The sequence below is a fragment of the Lolium rigidum genome, chromosome 1 (genome assembly GCF_022539505.1).
Source record: "Lolium rigidum isolate FL_2022 chromosome 1, APGP_CSIRO_Lrig_0.1, whole genome shotgun sequence".
Lineage (NCBI taxonomy): Eukaryota > Viridiplantae > Streptophyta > Magnoliopsida > Poales > Poaceae > Lolium > Lolium rigidum.
The window spans coordinates 195,145,898-195,159,191 of record NC_061508.1 but is presented as its reverse complement, the minus strand read 5'-3'; positions in this window follow the sequence as shown (position 1 = coordinate 195,159,191).

Sequence of the window (13,294 nt, the reverse complement as noted above, 5' to 3'; positions counted from 1 at the left end):
ATTATTACTACCGTTGACAAAATTGTTTCCATGTTTTCAAAATAAAAAGCTCTAGCACATGAGTAATCCCTGCCTCCCTCTACGAAGGGCCTTTCTTTTACTTTATGTTGAGTCAGTTTACCTACTTCTTTCTATCTTAGAAGCAAACACTTGTGTCAACTGTGTGCATTGATTCTTACATTGTCAACACCCGGATTTTTAAGTCCGGATGCCTATTATGTCATTCATCGCAATCCCAGGAATATTGTTGTTGCGAGGCATAATAGTTGAATATCATAGTCATCATTCATTACAAACCATATTGTCTTACAACTTGAATCACATGATCCATATTACACAAATAGTTGATCTATTGATCAACGAACAAACACAAGTTCATAGCGGAAGCGTAAATAGAAATGGACTCTCTAGTCCACAGGCCAACGCTTGACGTCGGAAGACTCCTAGTTGTCGTAGGCGTCCGGCTGGTCATCTCCTTGGTAGTTCTGTTCATCTTCATACTCGGCCATTTGAATAGCCAGGGACACAGCCGTGAGTACTTTAAGTACTCGCAAACTAATACTAGTGTAAGTGCTAACAATTCTAGTAAGGGGGTGCTAAGCTCTAGTTTAATTTGCATAAAGCCAATTTTAGTTCACAAGTATTTGAGAAAGACTTAATCATGTGCTAACTAACTCAAGTGGGAACATTAGTGTCATTCCCACAACTCAATTGTGATTCAAAAACAAGTCACCATTCACCATTCACTTCACCAATATTTTCAAGAATCTGACACCGGAAACTGTATGGCCTTTCCAACCGCCCGTAACCGTGGACACGGCTATTCGAATAGGTTTACACTCTGCAGAGGTTGCACACTTGTGCCACAACATTTGATTTCATCCACCGGGATAACCCCGAATCATCGTAACACAGTACGCGGATCATCAACCATAACCTTTCACTTACAAACCCTAGTATAGGCACCTCTCCCCATGAGCTTGGCCTCCCAGTGAAGACCAACTATCAACCTGGGAACTGCACAGGGCTTGGCCGTACAATTCACCTCAGTTCACATCATTTCTCAACAACGGAGGCAGCCTCGGCATAACCCCTATGATGTGTGTTCAGAGGGAACCCATACTAAGATGCATAAATTTCCAGTTAAGCCCTACCCATAATCAGGTATTGTGGGGTACTCAAAATTGGAAAGGTATCGCATTCAAACCAATATCCGTTTTAATCAAAAATCACCATCTTCTCCAAGTCATATTCACCTTCAAAAATCATTCAATGGAATGACTCATCATTCCAAGGTTTCAAATTCATTTCAAGTCACATGTTCCCATCTAGAGTAGTCAGGTTTTAGTATTTAGCACTAGCACTAATCATGAGGGGTGCTATCTTTCTTGGCTAGCTTGAGACTAACTTTGCTACTCTAGTAATCTTCTTGACTTGGAACAAAGTTAACTATAAAGTAACTCTTTAAAGAAACAAGTAACAACTTGTATGGTAAAAACTTGGGATAGGATTGTGGTAAGAAAGGTAAGACTAATGGTGCCTTGCCCCAAAGGGCTTTGCAAGAATATTAGCTTGCCTTGGTAGTTCTCAAAGTTCTCCTCTTCCTCCTCTTGGTAGCAACCTTCCTCTTCCTGGTATTCTCCGGTGCTAGCGTCTAAATTCGAATACGAGGTATAATCACTCAACAAGTTCAAGAGCTATACTAAGCACCACATTGCTTCACACAAACTATTCTAAGCACACACATAGCACAATTAGGTGCATTGGTTTTCTTTCCTTAGGAAAATAATTTCCTCTCATTACATATGTAAATGATAGTTTCCATTTAGTTCTTGAGGAATAATTTCCTCTCATTGAATCTACTTAAGATTTAACTTCTCAAACAATCATACATGAAATCATGTTGACCTAAGTCAACCATTCATCTTCATCATTTGAGAAAATGATTTAAATGAGGTAGAATACCTCATACTATTTAACAATTCTAAATATGATTTAAAATCACCAAGTATTTCATGTGAGAGTATTTGACCAGTGGTCCAAACTTCATATGAAAGTACTTGGGACAAGATTTAAATGAAGTACAACACTTCATATAATTTGCATAATAGTTTTGGACAATATCACTTAACTAAACTAGCCATATAGTCCTTTATTCAAACTAGGCCATGATCACTCAAAGTGACCACAACATATTTTTGCAGAAACAATTAGTGTAAGTGAAATGTGAGCTAGAAGAGTTGGAAACAACTTAATATCATTTTTGGTTGATTTTTAAGATTTATTTGAATGTGCAAAAGTCCCTGACTTGTTCTTTTTGTCACATTATTTCTACACCGAATATCACAGTGAGACCACTGTAGTTTTGTAGAACTTTTCAGTAGCTTTCCAACGATATAAAGTTTGCTAAATTTGGCCAAGCCAATTTGAAACTATTCAATTTCAAACACAGAGCCAGTATTGAATTCAAACTAAAACTGGAAATTCGAATTTGAATTACTGGGCTGCGCGGGAAACGCTAACGGGCCGAAACGAATTAAAACGGCCCACGTCCAGCCCACCACGCGTCCACGCACGCGTGGGCTGTATGACGGTGGGATCCACCCGTCAGCGACTCATAATTCCCGAAACGGTACGAGCGACGTGGCACGTTGGATTAGAAGAAGATCCAACGGCCGATGGTCGTCGTCGTCGCTGGCGAGATAACCTCACTGGCGCGGCGAGGCTAGGGGGTCGGAGGGCTAACCAGGGCTCCCGCGGTGGTTGGCAGTGTGCGCGAGGAAGGTGTAGTCGACGGCGAAGCTCCTGGTACCGGCGGCAGCTCCAGGGACGGCTCCAATCGACGGCGGCGAGATGCGGTACTGGTGGGCTCCGGTGATGAAATTGGCGAGCTACGGTGGTGAATCGAGAAGGGGAAGTGGTCGGGGAGATCGAGGGAAGAGTGGGGATGGTGCTGGTCTGCAGAACTCGTCGAAGGGAGGCCTCTATTTATAATGGCGGAGGTGGCCATGGGGTTGCGGCAAGGTCGACCGTGGCGCGGCTTCTCCGGCGAGCTAGCGAGCTAGGCGAGGGCGGCATCCTGTTCAGAGCATCGTGGCGGTCCTCTGGGCGACGGCAGCGTGGTCGGGCGGTGCCTAACACGGTCGGCTGTCGCGAGGTTCTGGCGCGTCTGCGGCGGGATGCGGTCGTCGTCTCCGGCGGCGGCGGGCACGGGTCTGTGTCGTGAGCGTGTGTAATAGCCCAGGTATTGGGGTTACGAAAATAGAGGAAACGGATGTGTGCATTGCATTCATGCATAGAAAATCCGGGAAATTTTCGCGCTTCTGTTTAAAACTGACAAAGGGATCGAGGTTTCCCTTGCATCGGTGGAATTGAGTTAGTCATCGATGCGAGTGCCATAAATTTCGACATGACCTTTACTAAATTCTTTTGGTTGCGGGAGAAATAATTTGAATTCACTTCAACACATGAACTAAAATAATGATTTGAATTGGAATTTGAATTCTAAACAACTATATATAATACAAAGCAAAAGAAAATAGGAATGAGAATCAAATATTACAAATAATATTTCACATAAGTATTTCCTTTACAACATTTATTGAATATTACATGTTGGAAAATAAATAAAGGATTAGAAAGATAATAAAGAGTAAATCCTAGATCTAAATCTTCTCACTTCGATTTTCTTATTCCCTGCCAAATAGACAACAAAGACTAAAGAAAATGTTTGTTAGGATTAAAATGTATGCATCTCCAAGGGAGATGCAAATTAATATAGGAGCTAGCACTTAGGAAACACTGGGAACTAGTCCAGATTTCCTAATTTCACTGGAATCGTCAAGTTAAGCAAGTAGGCAACACTTTAGAAGGCAACATGAGACAATCAGAGAACATTTATTACGATTCCATCGAAGGCATCAACGAGGCATCATCATTACAGGAAGTTATTCGAGCATATCTTTAGGCAACAGGGACAAATAATTGATAGACAACTAAGCGAGGCAAACGACAATGTATCAAGTGACCAATATCAAGTTAGCACTAGCTCCTTATAGAAAATTAAGCCACAACCTTTCCATTTAAATTTGGATTCTATATTGACATGAAATGGTCAATATGAACCAAGCCATATTATTTAGAAACCATCAGGGGAAGCCCACATGGATTATACACTTGGATGTACCAAAATAAAGGCCAACATAGGATAAGTATAAGGCTCAGCCGAAGCTTACACAAGGAGGAGAAGAATACAACTTGTTCACTTGCACATGGAGCGGAAGCAACCAACCAAGCAGCACACTTATGACATGCAAATAGCGTGTTGTCACCACCACAACAAACCATTTGTCTCAGAAGTTCCTTCAGCATACACAAGCATCGACAGCTTCACACACAAGCATATTATCCAGTACTACAAGTACCAGTCTTGGAACAGAAATATATTAAGAACAGCATCAGTAGATCCTCTTGCCAGCCTTGTCCATGATCTACCAGCAAGATCACATCCATCTCCATAAACAAACACCACCGATGATTTCTGAAAAGAAATAGGAAACAAATCAAGAAATCTAGGAGGAGCGAGGCATCCCACAAGAAGCGTGACTACATCAGATTCCAAGAGATCAAGCTTCTACGCAGCGAAGAGTTGAAACATCAATCTCTTTAATTAAATCATCAAAAGAAGCTTGTATGGGGAAGTTTTAAACATCATATGATCATATCTATGATCAAACCATATCTAGATCACCACACAAATACGTGCAGTACCAAATCATGTTAAGCATGTTTTTACTCTGTGCACACTCTTATGAGGCACCACGAGAGAAACAAAAATCTAGCGAGAGGGCACGAGCATTTATGCAAGCCAAATAAATAGGCATCCATGATCATAAGCTATGAATCATCAGTTGAATTTGAGTTGCGGGAAGTGATTCTCTCAGTCTTACATAGTAGTGCTATGCAAAATTCATCACAGAGAATATTAAAATATCACATATAGTATTTGTTCTTATCTATAAAACTATGCCTCAACCTTTGCATCATTGGCCAGGCTAAGGAATCAAGAAAAGATCTGCTCTTATCAGTTTAAGAATCCAACTAATACATCTGAGAAAGAACCTGTACAAAATCACCTTGCACCATCAAAATATAATCATAAGCCCCGACCATGTATGCACATGATCCAGAGATTCCATAACAGACAAGCCACTAGAGGTGCATATAGGCACACAAGTAAAACAAGTCCAGTAAAATGTCCAAGCATTTACTTAGTATCAGCATCCACCGATATTTATTCCAACCCATGAAAACAATAAGATGATTAAGAAACCATCTCAATCCAGTAATTGATCATTATAAGCATACCCATAAGCTCACAAGAATCCATCAAGTAAACTAACGAATGGTAGCAACAATACTTGTATCTTGATGTCTACATTGAAATAAAGCACCACTCTATCATAATAAGATCTCAAGCCGAGGCTTGTGCATAGATAAACAGAGTATAAGCGAAATACTTGGGTAAAGAGTAGTGTATAATCATTTTTCATCGGTAATACTATGACTGAAACCATAGATGTGTTTGGATGATTAAATCATCCCATATAAGCTACAACGATCGACAGACAGATTCATAGCATCACCGTAAATTAGCACCAAAGCACGAGACAAGCACTCGATTACCAATTTCCAATTGTAGTGTGAGAGAGAGGAAGGAAGAGTTTAGCTCACAGTGTCGTACAAGAAGTAGCGAGGTAGGCGACGCCGGGGTTGCGCCTACGGCAGCATCCTGCCGGCGTCGAGGACATAGTTGTCACCACAGCACCACACCACTAGTTCACCATCAACACGGCGGCACAGGCGGCAATAATAGCACACCATCACCGGCGTCGAGCGGAAGCGGAGCTCGAGGAGGCCGAGTAGAGGTCGAGTAGGAGGCGTGCTCGATGTGAATTAACGGTCGGGGCGCTGGTGCGCAAGACCGCGCTAGCGGCCGCATCGGGAGCATGGCTCGGGTTGAAGCGAGAAGCGTGTGAAGGAGCGGGGGCGAGTTGTGGGCGAGGGGGCCAATGGAGAAGTCCGTGGTAGCGCCAGGACGGCAGGCGGTAGTGCCTGCCGAAGCCAGCGACGACCAGACTCGTCGGCAGTAGTTAGGGTTCCGAGGTTGGGCGCGCGCACAAGAGGCGACCATACTCAAATCGGGATGGGGAAGAGGTAGAGAGAGGCGAGGCGGAGCAAATCCATACCAAGCCGGCGCTAGAAGTGGCCGGAACCGACCAGAAGAAAGTGGCGGCACGGCCGGGGCTGGAATCGTCGCGGGCGCGCGCGTGTTGGCAACCGGCGTCGTGGCCGTGATGATCCGGTGGTGAGAGGTGATTCGAAGGAGGAACGCAGCATGGCGGCGCCGGGGACGGGCGGAGTTGACCGGAACGATAGCGGCGGCGATATAGCAACAAGGTCGGAGCCGTCCGCGAGAGGCCACGAGAGGGGAGAGAAACAAATCAGCTGTAAGGGTAGAAATAGGCGGTGCCTCGCCGGCGAATAGCGGCGGCGGACGCGGCCGGCAGCCGCGCGAGCGACGGTAGGCGGCGGCGGCACCGGCGTGGGCAAAATAGGGGAATCGAGCAAGGGATGAGTGGCTCGTGCGACGCGAGCGAGAACACAGAGAGGCGGAGAGATGCTAGAGCCGGGTTGTGTTGGACTCGTACCTGTGTACGTGTATCACCCGACTGTGTACGTACGTGTATGCTAGTGGCCCAATCAGTTTAGCTAGTCTGTTAGTGTGTACGTGCTATAAGGATAATTAGATCCAGCCCAACTAATTAATCTACTGGAGTACTTGTGTGTCTAGTCTAAATTTTTTTTCTTCTAAAGTGTTGTAAACCTTAATCAAATCTCAATTTGATGTTAAATCTTTAAGGAATCAAATTAGCTTAATAAAGGCATGAAGATTTCTAATATAAATTTTAGTTACTTTAAAATTCCTATTAACAAGTAAAAATAGAAACAAACACCCAATAGTCCAAACAACAATAAATGAATTTTATCTTAGTTCTAGAATATTATTTCATCGATTATTTTAAACTCCTAAGATCAAGGAAAAGTCATAACTAAGTATTAAGTTAAATTATGAGGTTATTTCTAATTCCTAATAAATCTTTAGCCCTTGTTGTTGTAATACCATTTTTAATCATGTTAAAATTCATATTTTGGATTTAAAAAAATGCCAAGTAAGTTAACAATATTTTGTCCCAACTCTTTCATGAATTTTAATGAACAATTTAAATGCATGTCCATGTTCTCATATGATAATAGAAGCCTTATCACCAATAAGCTTCTATTTCATGTATTCATAAACCTAGATGATTAAGTAGGATCAATTGAACATAAACCCTAGTTCCTATTAACAAGGCCATCGTCCATAATTGTTCATATTTAGTATCACACCATTGTGATGAACTCTAATAGCAACCATGTCCAATATTTTGCCTTACATACCCATACTCCACTAAACCCTACAAGTACTAAAGAATTAGGAACCATCCTATTTAGGAACTAACTATTTCTTACTTAGTGAATTCTAGAGCAAAAAACCCTAGAACCCATAAGCCTTAATTGAAATGCTTCTTACTACTTAAGTAACATGTTCTTCAAAAGTTATTCTTTTAAAGTAGATATAGAGTAATCAACAACCATGCTCGATAGGATCTATAAACCCTAGCTATCTATCACCAGTAAGATATAACCAACCATGGTAACTACCATTTATAATCAATTGCTTAATACACCCTAGCTTAACCCAAACTATGTAAACATTACATAATTAAGAATTCAATCTAACTTTGTTGTGATTCATATAAAACTTAATTAAGAAACTCAATTGAGAACCATAGTAAATCATTGAAGCCAATAGTTTCTACTTGAAATACCTATTATTTCCTAAATTAATATGTTCGTCAAAAGTTATTCTTTTGATGTATATAATAAGGAATCATCAACCATGCATTATAGGACTTAAAATTGACAAGCTTGCTCTTACTTATTATGTAACTACCATTTCTTGGTGTTTATGATTAATTATATGCATTATACCACTTATTTATAATACTAGGACAACCAAACCCTTAATAAGAACCTTGTTGGTGAACCATCTCTAAAAGTGCAACACACCCTAAACCAATCATACCAGCTTACTAATCCTAAATCATCGGGGTTAGGTCACGCTTAGAACGATTGCATCGCATACTTATGCATTATTGCATCCTTGCCAATCTTTTAAACACCGTCCTTATCGAACGATGATGCTATTTCAGAATTTGGAGTTAATGCGTATCGAAGACCTTGCCTGCATAATCTTGCAGTCAAGAAAGGCAAGTTCATCACTTGCTCATGTCATTTGAGTATCTTTATCAAATTACTTGCAAAGTACTATGATTATCATTATTGCATAAAAACCAAAACCACTATTTTCATAACTATGAATATGACTATGTGGTTGGCAATGGAACCATGAATTGTGTTGATATGGTGGAGGTTCCATTGCAAGGGTTTATATCCATCTAGGATTAAACAACAAATGTCGTCCAGTGATTCTTGTGCCGTAATACCCGTGTTAACCATAAGATCCGGAGTGGGACGGAGTAGTCAAAAGTGTTTCCACCTCTCGTTCATCAACGGATGCTCATTGCTTGGGTGCACATGATCTTGCGAGACATGATGCAGGGGTGGGAACCCGTAGAAGTCCCAACGGTAATGAGGTCTATGATGGGTTGCAACTTCCGGCGTAGGAATGTATGGTAGAGCCCTGCATTGACGTCGTGGTCGGGGTCCACCCTGAAATCTATGGGAATAATGGGACCGGCGTGGACCCAGGGTCGGAGTTTGCAACAAAGGGTGGGTGTTCGAGGTAGCGGAGGAACATGATTGGCTAGACCTTATACCGGGCCTCACACCATAGGAAGTGTGGACGGGTTGCGCACCCGGTTGGCACCAAGGTTAAGATCTCTTATGGGTAAAGCAACACACCTCTGCGAGTGTAATGAATCGTGACCTGTCACTCCCTCGTTCCGGGTTTGGAACTGCGAACGCTGCCGGAAAGGAGCTCCATGAAGTTCTAGTAAACCGGTGAAGGTCGACGGACATAGTTCTTCCGAATAAAAGCAACCTTTTGAAGAAATGGTTATGAAAACTTGCATTGGTATTAGACTTTACGGTCTAATGCCGTAGCTAGTGCATTAAACACCTCTTTCCTATAATGAACTTGTTGAGTACGCTCGTACTCATCCCACTCTTAAATCCCCTGCTTAGATATGGAGGCATCAAAGGAGGATCTACAGTGCAACTCGAAGACCGAGGAGTCAACAACTACTTCAAGGGACATGAACCGTCAGAAGAGTCAAACACCACATCCAACAAGGATAAAACCTAGTTTAGCAATAGAAAGGAACTAGTTTCCTAAACCTAGCTCCTATTTAGCTAGAATCTATTCATAGCCTCTATAGCTAGTTAAATACTCTACAAATAGAGTTCGAGATAAGACTAGACTACGAGTCGTTCTTCTGGAATTTATTTGCAGTTTTACCTCATTGTAAAGTAGGAGGCTGTGATGATCTTATGTAACAGAGTCAATGTTGTAATTCTATAGACATGCCTTGGACCCGCATATGTTTCTGTTGTACCACTCTGAGCGATATAATACTATTGGAACGATGTTTCATTAGTATTATATCAGACTTGCATACTACACCATGCAGTGGTATGCCGGGTCACCACAGTTGGTATCAGAGCAAATGCTTTGACCTAGGATTAAAACCCTTTAAAGGAGACCAATAGGATTGGTAGTGTCTATAGGAAGTTGCCTTAGGTAAACCAAATACTTCTTATGACTTGAGATGGATATTCACTTGAGAATAATCCTGACACACTTGAGTCAACATTTCTTACCTAACTTACCAAGATAAAGTAAAGTTAGTTAGCTAATCCCAAATATGTAGCATACCATTAAGTCCTTAAAACAACAGATGAGTAGATCACAGTTGGTATACAATACATGTGATGGGGTATGCCCATAGGGGGTGGGTCGCCAGTCCCACTCGCCATGAGGATGAAGGCCCAGGGAGGACCGCCAGTCGCCCAACCGACTGGGCCCGAAGGCGACTGGGCCGAAGTCCTAAGGAGAAGATCTGCTCGGTTCAAGATAGATATTACTTGAAGAAGGGTGCGGTATCCCGGATTTGTAGTAACTGATACGATTCGGTGTTATCCCTTTGTAACCCTAGGCCGGGGGTGAAAATATAAACCCCCGGGCTAAACCCTAGAAGGACACATCATCTGAGATCCAATCTCCCCCTTTGTAAGCTCTTGGCTCCACGCCGACTGAGCCCCCCCCATTGTAATTCTCCACTGAGCAATAAGATCTAGCAGGACGTAGGCCTTTTACTCTCCGGAGGGGCTGAACCTGGGTAAAACCTTGCGTCCCTTGCACCTCGACCCGTAGATGGCGATGTTCCCTTCCCCTCGCATCAACGAAGTGCTACCACCTGTAGCATCTGCCGTGGTTACATCCACGACAGTGGCGCCCACCGTGGGGCCTGGGACATCAAGCCTCCGAGCTACGGCGAAGCCCTACTCGCCAGTGCGGCGGCCGTTCGCTTCCGGCAGGATGATCGCCACCGGCAGTTTCTTCCACATCCAGCCAAGCACCTACCGACCCGCCTCATCACCTCTCAAGCACGCCTGGATGGTGCCGATCGGCTCCATCAACCTCTTCGTTGGGCTCGCCGGTGTCAGCGACCCCGCCGAGCCTCGCCCGATCGGTCGCCACGACCCCTTCGCGCCGGGACAGCTCCTCACCGCTACTCGCCCGGTCCACCGGCGAGGCATACGCGAAGCCGAGCCGGCCACGGAAGATGATGCCGATTCGGCGGCCATGGCGCCGACCGCCGACTCCATCGTTACCTCGTCAGCCGCCGACTCCATCGACACCGTCCCAGCCATCGACTCCGTTATCGCCACGATCGACGCTGACTTCACCGACATCATCGCTATAGCATCGGTCGCTGGGTCCACCGCTGCGTCCCCGACTGCTCGCTCTGTCGCCACGGCGTCGTTCAAAGACTCCATCTCCTTGGTCTCTCACCCCAGCGACTTCGAGGAGGGCTTCGAGGACGACTCCATCCTCTCCCTCTTCGGCAGCGACTCCGACTCGGACTTCGTTGAGGGCCCACGATATCGTTACCCAACCGTAGTCTTCATGGCGGGAGCCGAGGAGCCCCGGTTGACGCCTTCACCACCCCGCTCCTGCAACCGCCACCGCGGCGGAGATCGAGGCGCACCGGGCGGCCCTCGAAGAACAGAGGAAGAAGGAGCTCGCCGAACGGCAGAAATTTCGTCTCGAGCAAGACGGAGTAAGAGCCGTATCCCACTATCGCCAGCAGCGCAATCGCCTGCGCATGGAGCGTGTCAGCACGAACGACTTCCCCAGCGCGCGCCTTAACTTCGACGATCCAGATGGAGAAATTCGGAAAGCTCGAGTCCAGAACCCCGACATCCCGGAAGGAAGTCGGGCTGCCGCCGACAGAGCGGCACATGGAGCACCGCCACCACCACCACCACCGCCACCACCTGAAGTCCCTCGGGCAGAAGTTGACGCCAACGGCCTACCATTGCACTCGTCTCCAGCCGAGCAACGTCGCGGCCGCCCAAGCCGATCCTTGCAAGGCTCCCGAAGCGGGAGACGGCGCGATCCTCGTCCAGCACGCCAAGGCCCTGGTCGCCAAGGCATTGGAGCAACAGCACGCCGCAGCCGATTCGCAAGGGCGACTCTATTCGCGCACGTCCGCCAGTCGCGCGGCGTCGTCGGGCGCGGCAAATCGTGCAGTCGTCAACGCCAACAACGGTCCGCCGCCAGCACCGTGCACGGCCCACTCGACCAACAACCGAATCGAGCCGCGCCCCGCGCGGGCGATGGTCGCCGCTAACGGACAGCCTGTCGACGCGCGAACTCACATCGTCAACGATCAAGAATGGCGGGCGCGAAACCGGCTGAACGACCGCTACGCCGATGAAGCCCCGCGCCAGAGCGCGTTCACTCGGGTCGGCCCCGCTTGCTTTGGGCCAATGATCAGAGGCGAGTCGTACCCTGTTGGGTTCAAGGGGCCCCGTGATATCGAGAAGTATGACACACATATCGACCCCACAGTCTGGATCGATTCGTACGCCATGGCAATGGGGATCCAAGGCCATTCCGAGTTACTCGCGGCACGCTACACGCCTCTCATGATGGACGGCGTCAATCGCCACCGGTTCCAACACCCTCACCGCCAACGAGCATCGATTCGTGGGAGGAAGCCCGCGCGGCATTCATCCAACATTTTGCCAGCGCGTACACCCGTGCGACAACCATAGAAGACCTGGATCGCTGCGTCCAAGGCCCGCGCGAGTCGACCCGCCGGTGGGTGCGGCGGCGCGGGGACATGTGGACGACCTCCGGCGGCATCAGCACGGACACGGCAATTTATTGCTTCCGACGGTGCTGCCGGTACGAACCGCTAAGCGCCAAGCTCCGTCGCGTCAGCAGAGATAACATCTCAATCTCCGAGCTCTTCGACATCGCCACCCGCTACGCCGACGAAGATCCTACAGTCGACTCGGACGACGAGTACGGCCAGCGACGCAATCGCCGCCCCGCGCACACGGAGCCCCGGCGTGGCGACTACCGATTCGCCGGCCGGTCTAACAACGGCAAGCGCCGCGGAGAGGGAGGACACAACGAGCTGGTCGCCATCGCCGACTACGAGCAGCGCGAGCCAAAATCGTTCCGGCGCGACACTCGTGCACCACGGGAGGATCGGCCTCAGCCCAAGCGCTTCGACGCCCGCAGCCTCCTAGACGCACCATGCGTCTATCACAGCAAAGAGGGCGAACCCGCCAATCACACGACGGGAAATTGCTACTCCCTGAAGCAGATAGAAAAGGCCCGCCGAGCCAAGGAAAACGACGGCGGTAATCAGCACAAAGACCGCGCCAAAGACCAAGACCAGCACAAGGGAGAAGGCTTCGGTCGCAGCGCCGGCTCGCTCCACACCTTCACTGGGGTCGGCGATCGGCGGGACAGGAAGGTCCTCGCAAGGGCAGTGGCGGTACACGCGGTCATCCTTTCTGACGTGCCCCGGTGGCTTAACTGGTCCGAGCAAAGCATTACTTGGAGCCGCGAAGATCACGCTCCCCGCATCGAGTACCCCGGCCGAGTGGCACTAGTCGTCAGGCCCAAGGTCGCCGACTACTGGCTGCC